Source organism: Pipistrellus kuhlii, unplaced genomic scaffold (assembly GCF_014108245.1).
Source record: "Pipistrellus kuhlii isolate mPipKuh1 unplaced genomic scaffold, mPipKuh1.p scaffold_m20_p_17, whole genome shotgun sequence".
Lineage (NCBI taxonomy): Eukaryota > Metazoa > Chordata > Mammalia > Chiroptera > Vespertilionidae > Pipistrellus > Pipistrellus kuhlii.
In genome coordinates this window covers 25527009-25540464 of record NW_023425482.1, presented here as the reverse complement: position 1 = coordinate 25540464, position 13456 = coordinate 25527009, and positions in this window count along the sequence as shown.

Genomic DNA, 13456 nt, shown 5'->3' with positions numbered 1-13456 from the left:
AAGTTGGGTGAAGGCTATGTGGAGGCTCATATTATAGTGTTAGTTATACTATTACATGCCTGAAATTTTTATGATAAAAAGTTAAAAATTATATACGATTATCATTTACTGGTTATTTTATTGAGAATCAGTAGTTCTTTCATTTTGGATTTTTAGCCTAAAACTCCATTTAGATAGCTCCTTAGTAGTCATGTGGCCATATCCCATATCATCTAAATCAGGACCCTGCTGGGAAAGTTGAGGAATGGCAATTGTGAGTTAGGGCTGTTCAAAACAAACTAAGATTGATGGCCTATCACTTGGTAGGAATTCTACTGAATATTGTTTAAAAGGGCATTTTCTGAAAGTCAACGAGTAAATGAGTAATGAGCAAATAGTTTGTCTAGTGTGACTCAGTGGTTGAGCATTGAACCATGAACCAGGAAGTCATGGTTGGATTAATTGATCAGCTGTCCCCTATATGCCTCCCACTACAACCTAGGCTTGATCCCCACTGTGGAGTGTGCAGGGAGCAAATGATCAACAATGCTCTCTTATCATTGACTAGAAGCCCGGTGCATGAAATTCGTTCATGGGGGGGGGGGTGTCCCTCAGCCTGGCCTGCACCCTCTTGCAGCCCAGGACCCCTTGGGGGATGTCTTAATAAAACTTTTACTTGCAATTAAATTTTGACCTAGCATTATGTTAAATTATAAGCAAAATGTTTCAATGAACATTCATCATTCAATAATTTAAATTCATATCAACTGCTATAAAATTATATTTCTTCTTCAAGAGCTTTAAAAATATCAGTACACTTTGATACAGGAATTTAACTTTGAGGGATGGATAATGCTATCTATAAGTTTTCTTTGTTTTATAAGCTTTTGGAAATGGTCATTAATTAATGTTATTATCTATAATAATAAAAGCACAATATGCTAATTAGACTGAATATCCTTTCAAATGAAGCTGGGACTGTAGCCAACGAATCCAGGCAGCTGCTAAGGCTGGGAAGATCTACTCTTGCATGAATTTCCTGCATTGGGCCTCTAGTTTAAAGTAAGATCTCAATGAATTATATATGTATATATAATAATACATATATGTGTGTCTATATACATATAAATATATATACAGACATGCATACATGTATACATATGTATATATGACAAGATTTATACCCACATGTCCCAAAGTAGGTTGGTAAAATGTACCTTATTTCCAAATTCTGTCATTTAGAGGTTATGATGTTGAAGGAGGTCTATGCTCCATCATTAATGTGAATTATTTACTTAATACTGTTGGTTTTAGACCATTTATATTATGTGCTTACATTAACCAAAGTTCTTGCTATTTCTTTGTTATGTATAAAAATATCTTAGTTTATAAAACAGGCTTAGCTAACTGGCTGAGAGAGATATATTTCTATATCTAACTGTTTCTAACTCATTAATATTATCTATTACTGGCTTACCATTTTTATAAAAATCCCGTTTTCCTGAACTCTGTGCCATTCCCCAAATTGGGATAGACATATTTGTAAATCACTTATAGAAGATACTTGACATTTGACCATGAGTTTGAGATCTTTGAAGATTAAAATAATAGTATAAATATCCTTTATATAGTATAAATTTGTGCCTATTATGTGTAAACATATAAAATAACATAGTGCAAGATGATGAATAAAAAAGTGCTTTGATTTATATTTTTACTCTGTATACTTGTATAATAAATGCCTCAAAGAAGCAACCCTTGTCTACAAAGGGCCTAAGAGTAATATTTTGGGAAAGGTATTGAAGGGAGAGGAAGATGCCAGTAGCATCCTAAATGCTACTCAGTTACCAACTTGAATAGCCTAGATCATCTTTTCATCAATATTGCTTTTGTTCTGTGACTCAGTTTTTCCCCCTTTGCCTGCTATGTCTTCTGTATCTTGAACCAGTGAAATCCCACTAATGCATGAAAGCTCATTTCAAAAGCCATTCCTCCATCCAGCCTTCTTTCATCCCTCACCAGCAGAAAAGAATTTTCTTCTTTTCATATCACTCCCAGGACACACCACTATATTCTGCAGTGTGTGTGTGTGTACATGTGCACTCAAGTTTTACATACACTCAGTTTCAGTTTTGGGGGAAAGTGTGAGACTTGGGCTCAAACAGATTTTGACTCAGATATACATGTCCTCAGAGATACATGACCATGGCCCTAGGCCAGTGGTTGGTAAACTCAGTCAGCAGAGCCAAATATCAACAGCGTCAACAGCGCAATGATTGAAATTTCTTTTGAGACCCAATTTTTTAAAACTTAAACTATGTAGGTAGGTACATTGTTATTCACTTAATTAGGGTACTCATAAGCTGGCCTTTGCTAAAAACTCAAGGGGCCAAAGAGCTGCATGTGGCTCGTGAGCTGCAGTTTGCCGACCACTGCTCTAGGACATCAGTAATTGCTTCTTGCACTGAGACCAAAGCAGACAGTTCTGCAGTTTGTGTGAGATGAAGCAGTGGGTGTCAGAATCATATAACATGCCCTGGTCGGTTTTGCTCAGTGGTTAGTGTCAACCTGCGGATGGAAGGGTCTTATGTTTGATAAGGTCAAGGGCAGGTACTTGGGTTGCCAGGTTCAATCCCTGACCCTAGTAGGGGCATGTGCAGTAGGCTACGAATCGATGTTTCTCTCTCTTTTCCCGTCCTCCCTCCCTTCCACTCTCTCTAAAAAGCAATGGAAAAGTATCCTCACTCCTCAGGTGGGGATTTAAAAAAATGGCTTAATGTTACAGAAACATAGCAGTAATTCAACTATGGCCAGTTTATTATTGTTATTATTATTATATTAATATGTTACTATTTAATTTTTTGTATTGCCCAGGATGTTAATCACAGTGCTTATATTGGAAGTTTCAAAACATTTAAAATTTTAGTTGACATATATTTTAATACATAAAACTGAGTATTTTTTATGTTGGAAGCTAATTTAGCAAGACTCCTTGTTTTAAATAAATGTCAAATCATTTAGCATGCGATAAATGCATTATTTCTTAATTTGTTTAGCTTTCTTGGCATTTTATTAACTTTAACCTTTTAATTTGTATACACATTACATTAGGTAAATAACTGTTACAGCTACTCCAGTATGCTTTGTGCTAACTGCTTTTTAATACTCTAATATATGCCTGCATATAACTAAGCTGCATTTTGGGACTTCAGTATTAAAGGTTTGGTGTTTTATTAATAATATATTTGAGTAGGTTAGGAAGAAGGCTAATCATAATTGATCTTTTCCTTTTTTAATGAATATATTTTTATTGATTTCAGAGAGTAAGGGAGAGGGAGAAAGATATGGAATCATCAATGATGAGAGAGAATTACCGATTGGCTGCCTCCTGCACACCTCCCACTGGGGATCCAGCCTGCAACCCTCCTGGGAATCAAATCGTGACTTCCTGGCTCATAGGTCAATGCTCAATCACTGGCCAGGCTGTTCTTTTCTTACAATTAGCAACAACTACAAATTTGCACAGAAATATTTAAGACTGTCAAATACCGATTTTGGGGTTTTCTGTATTACAATCCATCCAATGAAAATAAAATGTTTTTCATGATGTCCATTGCTAAAGTGGTGCTCTTAGTTAAATCTTATTCACTCAGTTGTGATATGATCTCAAAATTGGAGTGTCTAAGGGAATAAGACACTTTATATTATTTTTATCATGCAGCAGATCTCATTTAAGAAAAATGTAGCATTTAGATTTTTTCCACCCAAATGTCACATTTCATTTATTAGTTCTTTTATCCACCCAAATGCTGTTTATCAAACACATACTCTGTGTTAGACTAGACTGAATAAATATTGGAGACCTAGCAATGAATAGATTTTGATAGAACTTGTTTTATGTTCTGTTTTTTATAACTACGATTTTATTTTCAAGTACACTGATGGTATGCTCCACTTTAAAAAAATTGTGATTGTGCCGAAATCAGTTTGGCTCAGTGGTAGAGTGTCAGTCTGTGGACTGAAAGGTCCCAGGTTCGATTCCGGTCAAGGGCATGTACATTGGTTGCGGGCACATCCCCAGTAGAGGGTGTGCAAGAGGCAGCTGGTCGATGTTTCTCTCTCATTGACATTTCTAACTCTCTCTCCCTCTCCCTTCCTCTCTGTAAAAAAAAATCAATAAAATATATTAAAAAAAGAAAAAAGAAAAAAATTGTGATTCTGCTGAAAAATGGTTTGGCTCAGTGGATAGAGCGTCAGCCTGCAGACTGATAGGACCCAGGTTCAATTCTGGTCAAGGGCATCACCTTGGTTGTGGGCACTCTCTATCCTCCTCTCTTCCTCTCTGTAAAAAAAAAAATCAATAAAATATATTAAAAAAAACTGTGATTCTGCTTTGACTTCAAAATAACACTACCTACAATTGTCAGGCTCTGTCATTATGGTAATTAGAAGACTCCTCAACAGACAGATAAGAAGCAAGAGATTGAGAGTTAAGCCTCTATCAAACTCATGAACATTGTTTAGGATAGTCAGGACGTATCACAACCTTTGAACTTCCTGAAACACTACCCTGTCTGTCCCTTACAATGTATAGGAGCCCAGGAAAGTAGAACACACTCCCTTAAATCCCAGCCTTCTATCTTTCACTCAGGAACAAAACCCTCCATGCAATCAGCAGTAAGTGCCGGGTCTGCCATGTTTCACTAGACTCTGCAGCAGAGTGAGTATCAAAGGTTGGGCCAGAAACAAAGCTGACTTCTATTTCTATTGTTCTTCCATGCAGACAAAATAAACATTTTCATTTCTTGGTAGAAGGAAAAATAAAGCATTCTTTATCAAAGTCAACTGATATCGTTCTTTTTAAAAAAATATATTTTTCTTGATTTCAGAGAGGAAGGGAGAGGGAACAAGAGATAGAAACATCAGTGATGAAAGATAATCATCGATTGGCTGCCTCCTGCAAGCCCCTTACTGGGGATCAAGCCCACAACCCTGGCATGTGCCCTTGACCGAAATCAAACCTGGGACCCTTTAGACCGCAGTCGAATGCTCTATCCACTGCGCCAAACTGGTTAGGGTCTGATATAATCTTTAACAACAACAACAAATCCTGAATATTTTTGGAGCTTCAAAACAGTCTCTTAGTACACTAGGTTGTCAATAAGATTAATTTCATGAACTGTTCAAGCTTAATGAAGAGCTAATATAAATATATTTAAAACCAGTTATTAACCAGCTGCAAAGTTAAGCCACATTTAGCCTAATTAATGAACCAGGTAAACTATCCAATTTTTCCCACATAACGGTTTTCTCTTAAGAATTTGTAACACATTGCATATTAAAAAATACACAGCTACGTTCGGTGGATTCTAAATCAAGCACTTCGCCTGCATTCTGCTCACTTGACTGCCTTTATCCCAGCTTTGGCCTTGTAAAATGTGTCATATTTTATGTACTGATGACACCCCTCTATAGCCAACTGATTACTCATCGCACATATTCTAATGTCAGACACTGTTTGCGAGAAACGTACATTGAGCACCATGTAATTTAAATGGCTATTAACCTGAAGTCTATATTTGGGGGGGAAAAAAACTAATTTCCCACCTTTACTGATTGCATATCAGTTCAGCCTTAAAAGTGCACTTACTTTGATGATCTGTTTTCCTCCTTAAAAGGTAGATGTAGTTTCGTTTCAGCTTTTCCCACTCCAGTCTCTACTCATTGCGTTTGCCACCGGGAATCACTGGTGCAAGTCCTCACTCCCCTGACTAGGCCACGAGGGAAAACCATGCTGCGGTCGGCACCTCCATTGTCACACATCCAATTGCAACCTACCGCAACGAACTCCGACTCCAAGAAGGCTTGCTGAGTGTGTTTGCAAACGAGTATGCAGTACTTACACGTCTGTGGTTTTATTGACGTGTTCCATTCTGTTCCTGAGGCTTTAAATGGAAAACCCCACTGCTCTGCCCAGCTTTCGGGATGCAGGATATAGGGATTTTACATTCACTTTCCAACTCAGACAAAGGGAACTCAGTTCATTGTAACATAATCTATAGGTTGTAGTGTTTTGGTTGGGCTGTGATAAAATGAGGAGTCTTAGCATGAATTAATGGCTGAATTAAATCAGTTTGTTAAAGGTTTAATTTTTCAACACATACAACTTGTCATGACCTATGGGTTTGTGTTCTCAACAGCCTATTCAAAACATTTCCTGTCTGTAACAGTCTGTAGAAGTGCTGAGACTCAGACAGGAGGCACACATGGTATTTTCTCTGAACGCAGTTGAGCTGCTAACACTGATTATTGCTACTTGGAACCAAGGAGCCCGTGTCATTTGGCTGTATTACTAGATTGCAGTGCAATAGGTGTTTATGTTTATTCATTTGTCTCTTGTCCCCTCTGCCTCCTGTGATTGGATTTTAGAAACACAGAGCTGAATATTCAGCTGGGCGTGAGTTTTATAACAAATGACTGAGTGGCTCATAAGGATTAACGTTGACCAGTCTTTCCTTTCTTCTTCCTCCTCCCGTCCATCTATATATTCTAGTTTGGCCAGTTTTTAAGCTATCTTAGAAGCGGAGTCTTGTTTAATTGTTAAACACTTCTGTATGAACTTAAAAAATTTGAATCTATATGAAATGGAAGGAGAGAAGGGGAACCAAAACTACCACCTTCCTCCTGTGCTTCCTCAGCCCAGTTCCCAAAGTCATCTTAATTTAACGTCGTCCACAGAGAGGACAGAGTCAAAGGCTGTCATACTTGTCCTAGAGACCCAATGTACAAAATTCGTGCAAGAGTAGGCCTCCCTTCCCCCAGCTGCTGGCACTGGCTTCCCTCCGGCACCTGGGACCCAGGCTTCCCTCGCAGCCCTGGCTTCGCTGGAAGGTCCTCTGGAAGGATATCCAGACTAATTAGCATATTATGCTTTCAATATTATAAATTGCAATCTCACCAAGAATAGCAGGTGGAACATTAGACTATTCCAAGGACATCCAACATTTCCCCCCAATTTTCCTGGCCAGAAGTTCAGCTGGATTTAAAGACATTATATTATTGACCAGTTTTCTATACATCCTAATTTAAGTTCTTTGATAATATGGATGACTATTTATAATAATAAGGGTAATATGCTAATTAGACCAGATGTCCTTCTGGATGACCTTCTGGATGAAGCCTGCGGCTTGAGGGAAGCCCTGGTCCCAGGTGCCAGAAAGAAGCTGGTGCCAGCAGCTGGGGAAGGAAGGCCTACTCTTGCACGAATTTCATGCCTCAGGCCTCTAGTGACCTAATGAAACCAGGAATTCCTGTATTTTGGCAATTATCATCATGCTACTTTATCACGTCCTGATCTAAGTTCTATGACAAACTGCATTCTTCTCCCACCAGCAAACAGATTTAACATCTTAGTTTTGACTTTCCCAGAAACAGGCTGAGTTAAGATGCAAATGCAAGGAGTTCATCTGAGAAGTGAAATAACACTAGTAAAGGAGTTGGGGAGTGAACTAGAGAAGCAGAAGCAATAAAGAGGGTATTATCAAGTCACATTCCCCAGGTAACTGGAACTTACTTTCCACAGGAAACTAAGGGAACCAGTTCAAATCATGTGCCTCAGAATGATCTCACTCAAGGGGCAAGCCAGGTAGCCAGTCATTAACATACCAACTCCAATCATCTGTGCTGGGTTGGGGAGGCCTGATCCCAGATTCCAATAACTTGATCTGCCAGGGAGACAGCCAAGTGGTCTCTGGTGGCAAAGGAATCCTCAGCAAATGAAATGTTGGTGCCTGCAGCTGGCATTTGTGCTGCTATGCTCTAAAGTAGGGGTGTCGAACTCAATCAGAGAAGGGGCCAAAATCTAAAATCCAGCCTAAATCGCGGGCCGAATGGTTTACTGAACAGTCATAAACTGTCATTGTGATGGAAACGCAGCGGAGTGCAGTGATGACAGCGCGGTGCGGGCCACATTGCAAGGCCTGGCGGGACGGATTTGGCCCGCGGGCCTTGTGTTTGACACATGTGCTCTAAAGTGTTAGGAGCAGAGAGTTATGTTGAGGGCACCAACGTCTATGGAACTATAGTCAATGCAACAAGAAATGCCTACCTATTCACCTGCCTCGCATCCCCTATGTGGGATTGTCCATCCAGTGTAGGGCAGATCACTTCTAATTAGTTATACACTGAGTGGCCAGATTATTATGATCTCTGGATGCATAATAATCTGGCCACTCAGTGTGTGTGTGTGTGTGTGTGTGTGTGTGTGTGTGTGTGTGTGAGGCCCAGTGCATGAATTCATGCATGGTTGGGATCTGACCAGCCTGGCCAGGGGTAGGGGACATAGGTGGTTGGCCGGCCTGCCTGGTGGTCAAACTCCTGGTGGAGGGGACAATTTGCATATTAGCCTTTTATTATATGGGAGATACACGGAGTGGCTAGATTATTATGTTTATAGAGATTATAATAATCTGGCCACTCAGTGTATATTGGAGCATCTATTCATAGATACTGTTTAAGACAAGGATCTTCCTCTGGGAAATTCAATCTCTTGATTTTCCCATATTTTTAGGCATATCTAATGAGATGTACAATTAATCCTGGGATTCGATTCCTTAAGGGGGCTCCAAGTCCCAAGGCTCTGTTCACATGCCCAAAAGTGCTGGCGCTTCAGAAAATCCCCAAAGCTTGGAGAAATCCCTTAGAGGGCTGATGCCTCTGACATCCATTGACATCCAAAGTGATTTACTCTGAGAGGTGGCGTTGTGTGAATTCATTGATTTCACTGTCCACTGTAAAGGGACTTGCCTTTTTCCTTTTGAAGTGTTTCCTTCAAAAGGTCGTGGCTTTCTCTATGATAAGCAAAAGAAACCTTTCACATTTCAGAACCTGACTTATTGAATGACATTTGGACAATTTTAGTGTCTCCTTTGAAAAAGGGGTGGGAGGAGGGGCAAAGGTATTGTATACATTTACATTTTAAATTGTGTAATCATGTTATTATCTGAAACTAATACCACGCTGTTAAAATTCAGATAAAGTGTCCTGTAATGCATACAAAATGTTCATTTGTTGAAGGCCATTAAGTTAATTTCCTGGCAATAAGATTAAATGCAAGGCATTTACATAATCATTAGTCGAGAGGTGTAGAAAAGATAATTAAATATTCCACCACATTAATTCATATTTAATTAACTATGTTTTAGAGATCCTTCTGTCTGAATATTAATATTTTGTAAATAAATAATTAGAATGCATACTGATTTTTATTAAAGGCTTATCTTTAAGGCTAAGCAAAGGATATAATTATTAATTTAATGATATATAATTTTGAAACTTGATCAGTTTAAAAAGGCCCTTCATGGGTCTATGTGATGATGGCATCGTATTTTATATTCCCAACTGCAATGTACCCAATAGATCTAAAAGTATATTGATTTATTTTCATGATATTCTACTCTGTGGTTCCTTTAAATCAGGATTGATATTGAACTTTAAAAATGAAATTTAATTATTATTGTACACTAAACCTCATTTAGCTATGGCCACATTCACTTGGGACATGTGATATTTCTGGGAAATGCATATATATATTAGAGGCTCGGTGCACAAATTGGTGCACCAGTGGGATCTCTTGGCCTAGCCAGTGGGATTGGGCTGAAACTGGCTCTGGCTCTCTGACATCCCCAGAGATGTCAGATTGCAAGAGGGTCCCAGATTGCAAGAGGGTGCAGGCTAGGCCAATGCATCTCACTGGTGCATGATCGAGGCTGGGGAGGAATGTGGGAGGTTAGTCAGCCTGGGAAGGATCACAAAAGGGCTCCAGGACATGTCCCACCATCTTGCTCAATACTGATTAGCTGGACCCCAGCAGCAAGCTAACCTACCAGTTAGAGCGTCTTTTCCCTTGTTGTCAGTGCACATCATAGCAACTGGTTAACTGGTTGACTGTCTGCCCCATGGTGGTCAGTGCACGTCACAGCAAACAGTTGAGCTGCCTTAGTATATAATTTGCATATTATACTTCTGTTGGCCTACTTGCTAACCAAACACTTAGCATATTAGACTTTTATTATATAGGATATATATAAAATTGATTTCAGAGGAGAAGGGAGATGGAGAGAGCAATAGAAACATAAATGATGAAAGAGAATCATTGATCTGCTGCCTCCTGTGCACCTCCCTCCCCCTTCTGGGATGGAGCCCACAACCTGGGCATCTGGGCATGTGTCCTCAAACTGAGACCTCTTGGTTCATAGGTTGACGCTCAACCACTGAGCTATGCTGGCCGAGCTGACTTTATTATTTAGAAAGCAGTAACAACGAAGTAAGCACAAAGAAGATCCAATTGGTAGAAACTATCGGTAAGGTTTATAGCCAGTGAAGAGTCTACTAGGAGATACAATTTTTGAGGTATTAAGAGGTCTTTTTCATGTAGTATTAGTGAAATTCTTGCAAAGATAATTAGACATCTGTAGGAGCAAGTACCCTAGTGTTTCCTAACCTTAGATGCAAAACATTTGTGGAGGGCTTATATTTTAGTAAAGTGTAATTCTAAAAAATACATGCACTGTATCTTTAACTATACTTGCCTTTACTATTTGCCTGGACAATTTGGAAGCCAGGAAATGAATAGTCCAGGTCTTCACTGAGCATTCCCAGTAAGAGAAGAAACTAAATATAAAGTGGGGGAAAAAGGGAAATTGATCTTTCTGAATTATGAAAATGTCATCTTCACTAAAAAAGAAAGTTACATTAAAACATCACTAAGCAACAGTCATATTTTCCTGTCAAGAGAAGTTCTTTCATATTAAATTGTAACATCCCAAGCAAAAAATGTGGGTGTTTTCAATATGAAATAGTTGGGCAAACAACTCAATATTGATTTTAACCGTCTAAATGGAATTTCCAGAAAAAACCTTGTTTCACTAGCACACATTTCCTAATGGAAACATTTGTTTCTAGAATTATAGGAAGGGGAATACTAAGGTTGCCTTTGTTTCATTTTAAAGCTGTTGGGACTTTTATATTTACAGTATGGTATGGTTAGTGTTCCCCTGGGCTGAGGCCAAAATAGATTCCCTCCTGGTTTGTGAAAACCACTGTTCTCAGGGTTGGAAATCACTCTGCTTGTGTGGTGAATTCCTGCTTCCATGTTTGTTAATCCAGAGTGTACCGGCATCATGAAGAAGGGACACTACAGGGCCCATTTGCACAGGTGAAGTTCTGAAACACTCTGTACAGCCATCCCTCGACACCTCATAAATCCTTATAGTGATATTCCAGCCCTATTTTTAAATTGTGATTTTGCCCCTTCTTCATCCCTGTTCATGGCAGAATCCCACCATTGTCCTCACTTTGGCAGCTTAGCATCCCTAGAGATGGTTGGATTGATAGCTTACCCAGGTAACCGTGATGGCTCATTCATTCCACAAATAACTTTTTTTAAAATTCTTTATTGTTTAAAGTATTACATGAGTCTCCTTTTCCCCCCATTGACCTCTCCCTGGCCCCCCCCCCCCCCCCCCCAGCACATGCCCTCACCCCCTTACTGTCTGTGTCCATTGGTTATGCTCATATGCATGCTTACAAGTCCTTTGGTTGATCTCTTACCCCTTCACCCCCGCCTTCACTCATAGGTTGGACAGTCTGTTTCATGCTTCAATGACTCTGACTATTTTTGTTCATCAGTTTATGTTGTTCATTATATTCCACAAATGAGTGAGATCATATGATACTTATCTTCCCCTGACTGGCTTATTTTGCTTAGCATAATGCTCTCCAGTTCCATCCAGGCTGTTGCAAATGGTAAGAATTCCTTCTTTTTTATAGGAGCTTAGTAGTCCATTGTGTTGATGTACCATAGTTTTCTAATCCGCTCATCTGCTGATGGGCACTTAGGCTGTTTCAAATCTTAGCTATTGTAGATTGTGCTGCTATGAACATAGGGGTGCATGTATCCTTTCTGACTGGTGTTTCTGGTTTCTTGGGATATAGTCTTAGACCACAAATACTGTTGAGCACCCACTTTCCTAGTTTCTGACACTCGCAAGATGAACAAGATGAGTTTCATCACTTTAGAGAGCACCTATAGATTCTGGTGGAGGAGACCTGTAATGAACGGGTGTGCATACGGATAAATGTTTATGATCTCCCCTTCTCAGTTATGAAGGAAACCCCCCAACCTCTGGGGTTGGATGACAATGTGTAGGCTGAGGGTATGTTGAACAGTCATTTTTTAGAGGACACACTTTCCTTTCCAAGAGGAAGGTTGCTTTTAAAAATATATATATTTTATTGATTTTTTTTACAGAGAGGGACAAGGAAGGAAGAGGGATAGAGGGTTAGAAACATTGATCAGCTGCCTCCTGCATACCTCCTACCGGGATGTGCCTGCAACCAAGGTACATGCCCTTGACTGGAATCAAACCTGGGACCTTTCAGTCCGCAGGCCAACGCTTCATCCGCTGAGCCAAACCAGTTAGGGCAGAAGGTTGCTTTTTCCAAGCTTCCACTTAATTGGAGGCTAATCCCATATTGCCAAAGCAAACCTGTAAACAGGAAATGACAGGAAATATGTCATTTGCTTCCTAGTGGCCGAACATTTCATTGTAGGAAATGATGAGCCCCTGCCCGCAGCTCTTGGGACAGTGTTCCCATAGTCCCTCAGCAATCTTCTGAGTGCCCCCTGGAATGCACAGACCAGGAAACATAAATAATTCAAAACCATGTCATAAATAATTGAAAACCAACACTTCTCCTTTCTTCTGTTGGAAATGTTAATTTCATTTTTCCCTAACCAGTTTGGCTCAGTGGATAGAGTGTCAGCCTGTGGACCAAAAGGTCCCGGGTTCGATTACAGTGTAGGGCACTTACCTCGGTTCCAGGTTCCTCCCTGGCCCGGGGCCCTGATCGGGACACGTGCAGGAGGCAACCAATCAATGTGTTTCTCTCACATGGATGTTGCTCTCTGTCTTTCCTTCCCTCTTCCACTCTCTCTAAAAATCAATGGAGAAATATCTTCAGATGAGGATTGAAGAAGAAGAAGAAGAAGAAGAAGAAGAAGAAGAAGAAGAAGAAGAAGAAAAAATGTTTATTTCATTTTTGAAGTTTTTCCTATTTGTTAGAAATAAGCAGTTTTGCTTCTTTCATTGCCAAAGACAGACTGGTAGACTGGGGTGAATGAATGCCCTACCTGTGACAAAGAATGAAGTGCCAACTTAAAAAACAAACAAACAAACAAACAAACAATAACCAGGACAGCCATGTTCTCCAGCCTTTCCTTTTATCTTTTGGAAATTATATCCTTTTGATAAGATCTAAATTAAACTTCCTTGCAACTAAAATTATATTTCTTTTAGGAAAATCATACCTCAAATCTCTCAGATAGGTATTTGTAAGTCCATTCTCTTTTATTTAATTTATTTAGTCTTATATACTTACATTACTTATCTGTTACATATGTTCACTATATTTTAAT